At 39.1% G+C, this 15692-nt stretch overlaps 1 long non-coding RNA gene and 1 pseudogene across 1 annotated transcript in view; one reads left to right on the plus strand and one right to left on the minus strand.

Moving 5' to 3' along the window:
- The window catches only part of LOC145652859 (uncharacterized), a 185152-nt gene that overhangs the window by 66048 nt on the left and 103412 nt on the right, over positions 1 to 15692 (plus strand). The window lies entirely within an intron of this gene.
- LOC145652841 (NLR family CARD domain-containing protein 3-like) overlaps positions 7105 to 15692 on the minus strand; it is a 260507-nt pseudogene continuing 251919 nt past the window's right edge.

Consider the following 15692-nt stretch of genomic DNA (forward strand, 5'->3'; position numbering starts at 1 on the left):
GAACATGTGAAATAAAATGTAGCCTAATCGAGTGTGTGTGTGATGGCTGTCAGGTACATAGAACAGCTGCAGGGGGAGCTCAAGGCTCAGAACACCATAATCAATCAGCTGAGGAACAGGAGCACCAATCAGAGCAGTGGACACCAGCCTGGCCACGCCCACAACTCCACACTCACCACCCTGAAAGAGGATGACATACGTGTGAGTGTGTATGTGTGTGCAGGTGCATGTTCCTGCATACATGTATGCTTATTAAACTGTTACTTTAAGACACTAAAAACTTTAATGTTTTAATTAGGCTATGAGAATACATTAAAAATTATAAATTGTATACTATATAGGGAAATCCATTTGAACTAAATGTTTAGTATATTTGTACTCTATGTATGCTCTCTCTCTCTCTATTTAGGATCTGAAGAACTTGTTGGAGTTGAAAGACTCTGAGCTGCATGAGACCAAAATGAAACATGAGGCCAGTAAAAACGACCTCCAACAGGCCCTGAAGGACAAAGAGAAACAGATTCAGGTGGGTGTCTCCAAACACATGGCAACCTACAGGTAAAAACAGGCGTCCAAAAATATGCTCTTAATACAAAAGACCTATAGAGCTCACTAAGCATATTATCTGCACATTTATTATAAACATTTTCTTGTGGTTTAAAACAAAAGTGTGAAAAGAGAAAGGACTAAAACACAGGTCTGAAAGGGAACGACACCTTTACCAGACACACTCCTCAGCTTTATACAAAATGTCTGTGAAGCTTGGAGCCTCATTTAACCCCTGCCTGAACTCTGACCCCTGCAAGAGAAGGACTCTGCACCAATATTCCTCATCACACCAGACGGGGGCAGCAGGGAGTAACACTGCAGCAGGGGGTGTGTGCATTTATGAGGGTGATTGTTGTTGTGTGTGAGCAGGGGCTGCATGACATTCTGGAAGGTCACATCCAGGATCTAGCTGAGAAAGATGCTGCGCTAGCAGAGACCACATCAGAGCTGAATAATCTGGAATCTGATGTGGGCAAACTCATTCTACAGCTTGAGAACAGAAAGCAGCAGCTCCAGGTAGCAACCCGACGTTTCATTCAGTCAGACCAGGTGCAGGGCGGAATTTAGTGTTCTTAACATACTAAAAATACACCTGATTCACAACTCATCTGATATAATGGACCAGTACTCTAAAGATTAAGACTAGGTTTAGTCTGGATGCAAAGAATGGTTCCTTAAGTTGAATTGACTCTATTGAATCTCACACTCTGAATTTGATGTTTATTTACTTTGTTTCATGTTTATATTCAGACTAAGGAGCTAAACTAAGGTTTAGAAAGGGAAGTGATGCAACTAGTGCTGTCCTAGACAATAAAATGTATAATATAATTTACCCAACATAAGACATTTCTGATTATTTCAGTATAAGGGCTCTGATCCTTGTTTGGAGTCATTATTTCTAACTACTGGTTTCTCTGTGTTTATGATTGCACACACACATACAAGGAAGAGGATCCAATTGCAAGAGGTTTTATAGTGAAATCAAACAGATCAGAGGGGTCAGGCAGGTATTCGTAGTCCTGTTGATTCAAGGTCCATAACATGGGGCAGAGTCCAGGGGTGTCCAGGGGTCAGGCAGAAGTCGAAAACCAGAAAGACAAAACCATAACTGAACCACTTGGTATGCAAAATAAGGTTGGCAATACTTCATGACGTGAGTGTGAGGGAGGGGAGCTTAAGTAAGGGAGCAGTGATGAGAGAAACAATGATCAGGTGTGTGCTAGTATTCCAGTAAACCAGATTGGAGGCGTGTGTGGGAAGAGGTAGGCGTGGCAGTGCAGGGCTGAGCGTGATTCCTGGGGTTTGTAACACTCTGTCTCTCTGTGATGATCTTAGCTCATGTCTGGGCAGCTACAGGAGAGTGTGAGAGAAAGTCAGCTCCTGAAACAACGCCTGAGATACACAGAGGCCTTCACACATCCTACATACCAGATCCAAGGTACACTCTGCACTGTGGGACTGATGGGGTCTTTCATTTTTGTCAAACTACTCTTGCTAAGTTATTTTCAAAGTGAAAAACCAAATATAGATGTAACATATATCTATAACAACCTTGTAACCTGCTGCTAAAGATTTTTCTTATTTTAATACCCTGTACATAATTGTTTGCATTATAACTATCAAAAATGCTGTTGACAAATATATAAGAAGCTCCTGATGTGGTTTTATCAGCAGTGGAGCAGCATATGTTGGAGATTCATGAACTGAAACCAACACTGCTGGAGACTATCAGGAGGACCCAGGACCTGTACAGACATCTGCAGGCCGCTGAGCGAGGTGCAAACACCAGTTCTACAACACGGGGACACAATCCAGAATTAGCCAAGCTATCCTCATTTACTAAAAATGTTCACTTGCGGAACCTGAAAAATCACGTCTTCCATTTCCACTTGAGAGTAGATGAAGATGGTGGTGAGTGTAATGATTTAATGAAGGTGTAACAAATGACTTCAGCAGAAAGATAATGACTTAATAGAATTTGTACAGTTACACCTGCAAGGTGTTTTAAGTGGCACCATTTAATGAAAGGTTGTCAGAAAACAGATGCACATTACAGAAATGACTGGAGGTGTGGAAGGTATACTTTTAATAACCTCTTTACCGTTACACATCGTTGTTTTGTTGTTTTGTGTTGTGTATTCATGTCACATTAATGCACTCTTGTTCATCTTGCTCTCGTAGCTTCAGTAAAGAAGGACCATTCTGGGAGGAACAGTGGCAGTGTGTGCAAGAGCAGCTTCAGATCAGTGATCAAAGCGTTGATCTGCTGCTCAGATCCTGCCCAGCCCTGCCTCTCCTCCAGGGCCCATGTTCATGGCCTCCACGTCCTGGTTCCACGTGAGAACTATGACACGCTGCTGGAACAGATGTGTGAGGGGAGGGGTCTGATCAGTCGCGCGAGTGAACTGATCCAGCAACGCCTGCAGACCCACGGCCGACATCACATGCAGGTCCACGTGAGCCCAAGCACGCGACACACAGATTCAATTGGTTAATTGTCACATTTCATGGATAATTTTCACTGAGCTGATTTTCCTATTTCAAATGGACCATTTGTCACTGACTGTGAGGATTATTGAAGGATAAAGAGGCCCAGCGGAGGGCGAGTGGGAAATATTAATCCTTCATGTCTGTTTCAGCCAGTGGACCAGAACCTGCTCAGAAGCCTCTTATACATCATCAATGTCACTCAGACAACTCTAGAAGAGGCCAGTAAACTGTTGACATCTTCATCAGATGTCTCTAAAGAACAGAACCACGACAGAGTAGGAGTTATTTACCACTTTTTGCATCTTTCATAAGTACCACACCAGTAAGAAGTGAAATTCATTTAGCTGTTAGCTAAGTCTATTTACTGGAAGAACTTCATATTGGACTAAATTATGTTTTTTTGATTGACACATACGAATAATATGATTATTTTGGATTTTTGCACATTTGTAAATTATTTATTTATTTATTTTTCTTTAGTTCTGCCATCATGAAAACCTCAAAATGCAGAACCAGCTGAAGAAACCAAAACTAGAGAAATCATATAAGATGAATAAGATGCTTTCAAAGGCTGTCAAAACACTACGGCGATTCAAACGTTGAGCAACACTGACATTAAAATGATCTCCTGTGATTATTTTCTCTGTGATGGTCATATTCCACCCCTCTATCATCCATCAGTCTGTGCACCATCATACATTCACTCTTTCATTGTTGTTGTTTTTAGTAATTAAAATAAAATAAGTGTTGAAATAAAACTACATTCTGAGTATAGATTTTTTTCAAACTTATTGATGATTCTTCATTATGATTAAATTTTTTTACACCCTTACATACTAATAATTAAAAATTGGACAATTCCATGCAACATTTATTTATTAGAATGAATTTTGAATGTCCAAAAATAATAGCATTCTGCAGCAGTCAAGACAAACTTGCAAAAAGTCAGCAAGTTTATTTCTTTTAAAGATCCTTAAGAGACTCAAAATTATGCAAGTACAACAAAACTGTGCAAGTATAAAAGCAATGTAGGAAAAATAAATAAATTTAGCTAAATCAAAATAAATTCAACAATACCTCTTGATAGTTTTTCCTCATGTGAAACGCTTCTACATCACTAAATCAGGGTTTTGCAGTCTCAAAGTTATAGCTACTATAATAGTTTGCTAAATGAGTAGAAATTAAATAATTTTCACACATCAGGGATGTTTATTGCTACGCTAAATTCAGTATCATAAGTATCAAAGTGATCACAAGTCATAGTTATAAACCACAATGAGGAAATAGTCTTTATCCCTCTTATAACTGGGTTTAGGCTACAATTTATTATGTAGTGATTTAGATACAGTAAAATAAACAAGTGATAATATCTGGAGGGAAGCTTAAGCCTGACCAAGTATGTCTGGTTTAGTAAATGTGACTGTGTAGACCCGTAATATATTATTATTATTATTATTGTTATTATTAATTTAATTACCATCAAAGCAATTGCTTGGCATGTTTAAAAAGTATCTAGAATGCTAGAAAAGCTCTTCATTTGCTTGCTCACGTCTTTGCACAAAACACGTGTTCTTTTCATTCATAAAATAACAAAATATGCAAGCAAATGGATGTTACTCCTGTAGCAGGGGTGAATAAGGGACAAGACCCTCCTTTCTTAGAGTCCACAGTTTCTGTTTGAAGAATGAAGAGTTAATGTCTTTGAGTGACAGCAATCCTCACCAAGGTGTGAAGGGGGAAGGGGAGGCGAAGCTATCAAATGACTTCACAACCAATGTCCAAGCACGAGCGGCGTGATTGGCAGCTGTTTCAACAAATAGAGGACGCTTAGATGAATACGCAGACACCTCACCTGCCTTATTTGTTTACCCACTACGTGAGTTTGAAATATGCGCACTGCTTTGTGTTCTAAGCCAGATGAAGTGTAGCACATGCGAGTGAAGCTGTTTGGCAAAACTGATACAGTAATCCATATTGTTTTTACTTAATTTGATTACCAATACTAAGGGACATCATGGAAAGGAACAGGCTTATTTTAGCTGAAGTTTATGTGGAGTTCTTTGGGTGCAGTTATAAGATGGAAGCTGAGAGACTGTTCAGTGGCTTCTAGCATGGATTAGCTTCAATGTTTGCATTGCAAAGGACTGGATATTTCCATTCACTGCTGAAAATATTCACAATCCTCCTACAAAATGTAAGTATACATGAGAAAGCATACTATTTCTTTACAGTATTACAGCACTATCCCAGCATAATCATTTAACATAATAACAATGAAGAATTTAATATTGTCTTTTAATAAGTGCATTGTACATTGAGCATTGTTGTGATGTTTTAGCAAAAAGAATATTGCACACTCAATGTATAGTGACTGATGACTTTGTGTGCATTTAGATGTCTAGGACACCTAGTAGAAAATGCTGTGCAGCTACTTGGTAATTTCATGTATATACTCAAGTGTTCAATTTATTAGACAAGACCCTGGTGAATCAGAATATGTAGAGCATGACTGAAAATGAATCTCCAGCATCAAAATACACATTCTAAACCCGCAAAATAAAAGTCATTTTGGTTTTTTTGACATGTTCTTCTGTATTAGAGGAGCTCAACTAGAAAATAAATGAGGGGTAAATAAGTCTGGATGTGAATGACTGTCATGTCCCAAGTGTTTACATCAATGTGACTCCTGAATCATTGTACTATGTGTACAATTTCTGATAACTAGTATTAAAGTGATCAAGTACAAATCATTTGAAAACTTAAATCACTTAAAACTGGAGGTGCATGTACAGGCTAAGTATCCACTTCCAGACTTATTCAAACATTGACCAACTCTGACATTAAAATGATCTCCTGTCATTATTTTCTCTACGATGTTCATATTCCACCCCTCTATCACCCATCAGTCTGTGCACCATCATACATTCACTCTTTCATTGTTGTTGTTCGTAGTAATTAAAATAAATAACTGTTGAAATAAAACTACATCTGGAATGTTAGTCTCTTCAGCCTTTATTGTCTATTATAAGTAGAGCTGGGTGATTAAAACTAGATGTCTTCAGACTCATGGATGATTCTCGATTATGATTATATATATATATATATATATATATATATATATATATATATATATATATATATATATATATATATATATATATATATATATATATATATATATATATATATATATCCTTATGTAATAATTCTAAGAAAATGTATTATTAATTTTTAGTTATATCCATTCAAAAATACCTTTATTGATGTTTTTTCCTCATGTGAAATGTCACTACACTGTGCATCATTACATCAGGATTATAGCTACTATAACAGTTTATTAATTAGAAGAAATTAAATCATTTTCACAAATCACATGTTTATATACACAAACCACAACAAAGAAACAGTCTACTATTTCACCCTAAACACCCTCCTACTACTGGGTGCAGGCTACAATCTCTTATGTAGTGATTTAGATACAGTAAACTAAAATATGTAATAATAACACTAGGGAAGCTTAAAAGTGAAGGAACTGAACCAGTTAGGAAGACAAGCAAGACTGGTGTTAATAAGAAATGTTTTACCAGCCAAAGCATGTGCTTTTGTGAATAGGATGTGTATTTCACAGTGCAGGGTGAGGTAATAAAATGATATTGTACGCAGAAGAATATGGATGGTTGGCTTCAGCATAAAGCCTCAGAAGGCCTCTTTGACAGGCCTCTAGGGGCCTCAGTTGAGGGATCCTTGGTTCAAGGATGGGACATCCCAGCCCAGCACCGGAAGAAAGAATATGGGCATTTGGTGCTATGAAAAAGGATCACCAGAAGAAGCAATATGGGCACCTGGCGGTAGGAAATAAGATCGCTTTTTTAAAAAAAATAGAAGTAGTTTAGGTTGAACATAATGATACCAAGAACCAGTTGGTGTAAGTATTGAATATCAATTTGCATATATTGAATAATGTATGATTTGAACATAATAGTGTAAACCTGGAAAAGTATTATAAATGTCACGGGACGCCCCCCCCCCCCCCCCCCCCCCACACACACACAAGTCACATGGTACGGCCTGCCGTGTGCAGGGGGTTTAATGTTTGTAACCACGCCCTTTGTAATTGTATGCACCTGTATGGGGCTTAATGTCTTGTCTCTTTTGTCTATTTAAATTTCTGATAGTGTGTGTACTGTGTTGGTCATTGTTAGTCTGCTGTTAAATGTAAAATGCGTATGTAATCTTCGTTCAATGTTACTAGAGTCTGTGTTTTGTTACGTGTATGAGTCATGTCTTTCCTTCATGTTGTATATGAGTGCCACTATTGTTGTTTGTGTCTTTTGTTAATAAATGCGTCACTTCATCGAGGGAATCTGTGCATCCTGCTCCACGCCCATCAGCACTCAGGCCAGCAGATTCGTTACAATAAAAAAATTTAAATGGTTATGTAAGTGTCCTTGAAGAAAATATATAAAGGTCATGCCCACCTGACACTGTTAGACATTCTTAAATCCCTGTTAAAACATTCTGCATAGGTGGTATTCAGACCTGGTCCACAGAGCTTTGTAGTCAGGTTTTGGGGGTCTTAAGGGTGCAGACTGGGAATTGAAGGAGTGAGAATTGTTTGCTAAAAATATAAAATAACAAAAAATGGAGTAACAGTTAGAAAATCAACCGGTAAAAGTGAAAATAGTTTCACAAAAACTTACTGTAAAGGGAAATAGTGAAAAAAAAAAAACAGTTGAATAAAGAAAGATAAAGTAAAGAAAAATGTGCAGTGAATAAAGAGAATAAAGAGAAATAAATAGAGCTCCAGAGAAAAAAAGCGCTGAAGAGATGAATGTTAACAGGTATGTTTGTTCCAGTTGTTTCTGTATAAATGTGACCACAACAAGTGAAGTAAAGAAAATGTGCAGAATAAAGAGAATAAAAGAATAAAAGAGAATAATGAGAATAAAATAATAAAAGAAAAAAAGAGAATAAAGAGATTAAAAGAATAAAGAGAAGAATAGTAGATCTCGTGAGTAAAGCAGCACTAAGAGAAAAGTGTTAAATGTTTTGTCTGTAAAAACTGTGTTTGTGTTGATGTGGCCATCGCGAGTTAACAGATTATCAACAATGACGTATTGTACGACGCATACCAGCATAACAGTTTTTTCTGGGTTATAATTAAGATTATTTTGGTTTGGTCATTTAACAAAGGAAGTGAATGGATATGCAGACAGATCTTTCTAAACGTCATTAATAATATCTCATTATAAAATGCGTGCATGCAAAACATATAGACATTGTTTTAGTAATAAATATAAAGTAAATGATAGAGGTATCGTATATAAAACTGGTAACAGTTAAAGCAGTAGCGAGCATACATATGATGGACATTTTAAAATAGCAGCAATAGGAGAAGAGTAAAGTTAAAATATACAGGATAAGAAATTTAACCAGAGCGAGTGGCGGTTAATATTATTTTTGGAACAGTGAATATCTAATTTACCCAAGTAAGTTCTGGCTAAATCAATATTCAAGAATCAATAAGCAGTTAAATCTAACAAAATAGATCTAACAAATCTAACAAACTTAGAATCAAGTGAATAGATTTGCGACTAAAATAATCACATGGATAGCAATTTGTTAAATGAGATGCAGGGAGTGCAAATGCATTTTTGGCTTGAGAAAATATATAGAAACTCTGCAGGTGTGGCGTGTCGGAAATCGCTAGACTTAATAAATGTTAAATTGTATCGGCTGACTAAGTGACATAAATTGGATGAATAAGGAATAAGGAGGATTTGGAAAAGGGCTCTGTTGGCTGCAGTTGTTGTTTAGCCAAGTGCCTGTAAGAGCAACAGTTGGAGTGGAGCGGTTGCCATGGGGACCGTTTGAACCACCGCCAGCGCTGGATGATGGGAGGCGGTGTGTAGGGTTAAAGATTTGAATAATGACAGACAAGAGACAGGTTTACTGGGATAGAGGGCTGGCTACGTCCATATTGGTGAACAGAATTAACTCATTGAGCTCAGAGAATTGGAGGCAGACACCTGTGCAGAAAGCTACAACTGTAAGAAAAAAAGTATTACTTTGATGAATTCCACAGTGTGTCCTGATTGTTTTTATTGTACAGGAGGAAAAATGTGGGAAATTTCACAAGGAAATGTTGTAGGATTTGGATTATGGATTACACTGAACCTGTTATATTTCAACTTTTAACAATACCCATTATTTTGACAACTCCAATGGAACTTTTGTAGAACAAGACCTGGTTAATCATGCACGTCTCATGCAGAAATATGATGGTGTCGTAATTCCGGATGCTCATTGGGTATGTGGGGGTAAGAGTCATGTTGATTGTGTCATTTCCTATGGTTCCTGTACCTGAAGCTGTACTTCCCACACAACGATGCTTATCATTGTTTTCAGCAACGTGAGGCACCGAAGGGTAGTTTGGATGATAAAGTATCATTGATGCTATTGGAGTTCATAGGGGGGCTTCGGATTAATTTAAGGCTAGAAATCAAATTGCTGCGGGATCTGAATCAATTCTCTGGTGGTTTACTATAAACAAAACTATTGATTGGATAAATTACATATACTATAATCAGCATCATTTTATTAATTATACTGATGCACTAACAGCAGTGGCGGTGCAATTGGAAGCTATGTCATTAATGACCTGGCAAAATCGTATAGCTCTGGATAAGTTTTTGGCCGAGAGGGGAGGTGTATGTGTTCTGTTCGGAGAATCCTGCTGTAATTTTATTCCAAATAACAGTATTAACATAATTTATAAACTGAAGTAACTGTATAACCTAAGATATTTGTGTGATAATATAAGAAACCTTCGTCATGCCCAATGGATGTTGGCCACATAAGTAAGAAAAGAATGTTACAGGGCACACAGTTAAATTCAATAGTTCATATTAGAAATAATAAACTAAAGTCACAACATTGTTAACATTTATATAAAACAATGACACATTAAATAGAGACAGCGAGACAATAGTTCATGACAAAATCATGAAAGGGGGGAATGAGGTGATCAAATGTTTTGAGGCAAAGGAAAGGCCAAACGTTAATCTGTATTTTCATGAGACGATCTGTGATCTAATTAAAATAGGCTTTGAAGCTCCCTGTCACACGTGCAGAGTGGTGCAAGACTGTCTGAAAGCATAAAGATGAATAATGTTTCTGGGGTATCTTAAGGTCAGAGACCTTTTTGAGTCTATATGTGCAAAACAGAGGCTCTGATGCAGGTGGTTTCAAGGCCTCTGTATAAGTCTAAGGCAGATCACACTGGATTGTTCCCATGAGAAATAAATTCATTAGTGTTGGAAAAGATCTCTGTTTTTAAAAGACTAGAAAGCTTCCATAAACTGTAAAATATGGTCTTTAGCACTTTTCTTATAGATGATTTCAGTCTTACATCAAATAGTGAATTCCACTACATGCACAATGCTATATTTTCAGGGTGGGCGTGGCCTGGGGTGATGGGAAGGTGGAGCCCAGTGTCATATCTTTTCATGGGGCCCAAAATCCCTGACGGCGCCCCTGAGTCAGCTTCAAAAGCTTCCACAACCAGCATTGCTCTAAGGGATTATTAAGAGTACACCACCCACTTTAATTAAGAGAACACCACCCATTTTAATTAAGAGTACACAACCCACTTTAATTAAGGGAACACCACCCACTTTAATGAAGAGTACACATAATTCAGCCTCTTTATAACTGAGTGAATCTTAGCTCAACCAGCTGGAGTTTTGGACACACTATTTTGTCATCGATAAGATTTTATTGGGGTCCATTTTCCTGTTGAAGAGACTCTTGGTCAGAGTCAGATGGCTCAAACATGGAGCTAAACCACACTGATCCTGCCAGCTGTTTCTCTCACGCAGCAAGCAGGATCAGTGTGGTTTAGCCCAATGTCTGAGCCATCTCTCACTAACACTGGGATGTTTACATTGCCAGGGAGACACCACTATTAAACATTATGTGAACAATATGAATGTAAACATGTCACTAACATCTACACATGTGCACACAAACATATACCTGTAGGGCACTATGCTTGTTCTCATCCTAATACCTTTTCACTTATGAGGTCATACTGACCTCAGCATGCAGAAACAACAGGCGATGACCCATGTGTTCATTAATGCAAACCACAGGCTTTATAAAGCTAGGAGCCCCTCCCCTCTTTCTGTCCACAAATATCACACACCACAAGGCAGACGAGCACTGCTGGGCATATACAGTGCCTGGCCAAAAAAAAGGTCACACACTCTAAAATTTCGTTGGACCGCCTTTAGCTTTGATTATGGCATGCATTCACTGTGGCATTGTTTCCACAAGCTTCTGCAATGTCACAACATTTATTTCTGGCCAGGGTTGCATTAATTTTTCCCCAAGATCTTGTATAGATGATGGGAGATTTGGACTACTGCACAAAGTCTTCTCCAGCACATCCCAAAGATTCTCAGTGGGGTTCAGGTCTGGAGTCTGTGGTGGCCAATCCATGTGTGAAAATGATGTCTCATGCTCCCTGAACCACTCTCTCACAATTTGAGCCCGACGAATCCTGGAATTGTCCGTGCCGTCAGGTAAGAAAAAATCCATTGATGGAATACCCTGGTCGTTCAGTATATTCAGGTAGTCAGCTGACCTTATTCTTTGGGCACATAACATTGCTGAACCTAGACCTGACCAACGGTAGCAACCCCAGATCATAGCATTGCCCCCACAGGTTTGTACAGTAAGCACTAGGCATGATGGGTGCATCACTTCAGCCGCCTCTCTTCTTACCCTGATGCGCCCATCACTCTGGAAGAGGGTAAATGTGGACTCATCAGACCACATTACCTTCTTCCATTGCTCCAGAGTCCGATCTTTATGCTCCCTATCAAATTGAAGCTATTTTTGCCAGTTAGCCTCACTGATAAGTGGTTTTCTTAAGGCTACACAGCTGTTTAGTCCCAATCCCTTGAGTTCCCTTCACACTTATATTCAGCTTTTCTATTGTAACACACCTAGCTCTACATGATTAGGTAACATTGACATCATCTAACACATTCAGAATTAAGACTTTATGAATGAAAGACCCAGCAGGAATAAGCAAAATGCTTTTTGCTTATTGCTTGTCACACTGAATAATGTTGCATTGCTCTTCATTTAACACAATAAATCCAAGCAATGACTAAGAATTTGCACATTATTACAAACTAATACATTTTTATTTATTGTATTTTTTGAGTTGAAGATTGTTCCATTAACTGCTCTGACCAGATGTAGCCATTTCATTATCATGAGCCCCCACCCTCTTCTTGTGCATATAATATAATCTCTGTTAATCCCCTCCTGTATAAACTGGTATTTTCAGAGACTTGCAAGTGTTTTTGGGAACTGTAGGCAGTGAGTGGAATTAGTTGAGGTTGCAGTTTCCTTGTACTTGGTTCTGCTGATGGTGTGAGGTGCTCTTTGTGCTTTCTGGTGGGTTTGGCACGCTGTAAATCTGGGTCTGCAGGAGGGAGGAGGGAGGGTGCTGGAGGGTGGGGCCTGGATGTTTGGGGGTGGAGCACCCTCTTCACACTAGGAGGGGCCACTGCTGTGCTGGTCTGGGTTTATGGACTCTTTAGACTTCTAATCTGAGACATCACATCATCCTGAGAAATCAACTATAACCTTGAGTGGAACGTATTTTTCCTAATAATGTAGCATCTAATAAATACAGAAACCGAGCAACATCTGTAAACAGGAAGGAGTCTGAGAAAAAAAGGGATCTGGTAAACAAAGACAGCAAAGAAGGTTTTCACGTGTCATCAGGATCTCATGAGGATATTACCTGTGTAAGGTTGTGATTATATGAGGATATTACCTGTGAAAGGTTGTGATCATACACATATATGAAGATATTACCTGTGTAAGGTTGTGATCATACACATATATGAGGATATTACCTGTGAAAGGTTGTGATCAAACACATATATGAGGATATTACCTGTGCAAGGTTGTGATCATACACATATATGAGGATATTACCTGTGTAAGGTTGTGATCAAACACATATATGAGGATATTACCTGTGTAAGGTTGTGTTCATATACATATATGAGGATATTATCTGTGTAAGGTTGTGATCATATGAGGGTATTACCTGTGAAAGGTTGTGATCATACATATATATGAGGATATTACCTGTGTAAGGATGTGATCATACACATATGTGAGGATATTACCTGTGTAAGCGTTTCCTGTGCCAGCCATATGGTAAAGGGCACCTGCTGCTTCAGAGAGGAGACCAGTAATCTGACTGGGACCAATAGAATGACATTTATACTCAACAGAGAGGAGACCAGTAATTCACCACGTTCTGACTGGGACCAGTATAATGACATTTACACTCAACAGAGAGGAGACTAGTAATTCACCACGTTCTGACTGGGACCAGTATAATGACATTTACACTCAACAGTAACTAAATTAACAAACGTGAGCTTGAGGATCTCAGTGACTGGAAACAGGTGAGTGAGACCCAAATCATTTTTCCCCAGTAAGTTCCTATAAATTCCTGCTGTAGATTATGACTAAAGCCTGTATGATTCCCTATCAAGTCTTCACACATGGACAGAACACAGACCTGCTTTTAAACTATTGGAACAAAACAAGCCTTAGTTAAGTATATTTATGAGTGATACTCCATTAAAGACCAAACTGCATTACATTTATAGCACTGAAATATAATAATCATAATAAATTGTACACTAGATCATTTCCATGACACTTAACCTAACAATTATGACTGTGAGAAACCAAAAACCAAAAAACTACCTAAAATCCTCTTTAAAATAGATTACTATTAAATAAAATACCCATTATTTAAGGCATGTTAAAATAAAATAAAAATATATAATATTCTTTATTAATATTATGTGATTTAGCCCTAAAGGGCGCACATTAAAGCCGCCTCTTATCAGATGTAAACGTAGAAAGTCTGATCAGATGTGAATCAGCATGTACAACTAGTGCTCTGTAGTCTTCACACCCAAACCTGGACGCAGCGGCTCACCTGCTTCTGCAGATCCACATCACAGCACGTGTCCAGAACACCTTCAGCATCCCAATCACGTCACACGCCTCCTCGCCCTCCTCACGCGACACCATCTCGAGCCAGTCGCTCTCCGCGAGACGCCCCGGCACGACGTGTACGGGGCTCGCGAGCTGGACGGAGGGCGGCTTTAGTCTGCGCGCGGCTTAACGGCTGAACGGGACGTCTGTGTGTGTGCATTTGTGAGGATTCTGACTGTGTGTGAGAGGATTCTGATTGTGTGTGGGTGTGGGTGTACGTTAGAGGATACTGTGTGTGTGTGTGTATGTGTGTGTGTGTGTGTGTGTGTGTGTGTGTGTGTGTGTGTGTGTGTGTGTGTGTGAACGTGTGCTTGTGTGTGTGGTTGTGAGAGGATATTGACTGCATGAGTGGGTGTGAAGGTGTGTGTGTATAACAGTGAATGTGTTTGTCAGAGAGAGGATACTGTGTGTGTGAGAGGATATTGACTGTGTATGTGCGCATGTGTGTGAGAGGATTCTGACTGTGTGTGTGCGTGTGTACGTGTGTTTGTGTGAGAGAGGATTCTGACTGTGTGTACGTGTGTGTGTGTGTGTGATGGGTGCACATGAGAGGACACTGAGTGTGTGATGATACTGAGTGTGTGTGTGAAAAAGTAATAGGACACTCACTATGCATATGTGTGTGTGTGCGCGTGAGAGGATACTGACTGTGTGTGTGTGTGCTTGCATGTGAAAATGAGAGGATATTGACAGTGTGTGTGTGTGTGTGTGTGTGTATGTGTGTGTGTGTTTGTGTGTGAGGATATTGACTTTGTCTATGTGTGTTTGAGTATATTGACTGTGTGTTTATGTTTGTAGGATGGATATTTTTCTGTGTGTCAGGGGTGGGGGTATTGACTGCATGTGTGTGTGTGAATGTGGGTGTTTGTCAGCTATTCTGCGTGTGAGTGTGTCTGTGAGAGGATACTGACAGTGTGTGTGTGTGTGTGTGTGTGTGTGTGTGTGTGTGTGTGTGTGTGTGTGTGTTTGTGAGAGAGTGAGAGGACACCCACTGTGTGTTTGTGTGTGTGTGTGTGTGTGTGTGAGAGAGAGAGAGAGAGAGAGGACACCCACTGTGTGTGTAAAAGGATACTGACTGTGTGTGTACGTGAGGGGATAGTGTGTGTGTTTGATAATTTTGAGTGTGTGCATGTGTGTGAGGATACTGACTATGTGTGTGTTTAAAAGTGATAGGACACCCACTGTGTATGTGTGTGTATGTGTGTGTGTGTGTGTGTGTGTGTGTGTGTGTGTGTGTGTGTGTGTAAAGAGGCAGTAAGTCAGTAACTCACTCTAGTTTCTCCAGTTGACAGTGTGGATCCTCCAGTAGAGTAGGGAGCTGCTTCACTCCTGAGTCTCCTGGTTTATTGTAGTTCAGATTCAGCTCTCTCAGGTGTGATGAGGGGTTTGACCTCAGAGCTGAAGCCAGAGCAGCACAACCTTTATCTGTAATACTGCAGTTATACAGCCTGCAGAGAGAAGGAGAAAAATTCCTCACACTTTCTCACTAATGTGCATGTGTGCAAACACATGTATACACAAATGCAAACACACAATCACACTCACAC

The sequence above is a fragment of the Electrophorus electricus genome, chromosome 21 (assembly GCF_041902795.1).
Source record: "Electrophorus electricus isolate QZ-2024a chromosome 21, ASM4190279v1, whole genome shotgun sequence".
Lineage (NCBI taxonomy): Eukaryota > Metazoa > Chordata > Actinopteri > Gymnotiformes > Gymnotidae > Electrophorus > Electrophorus electricus.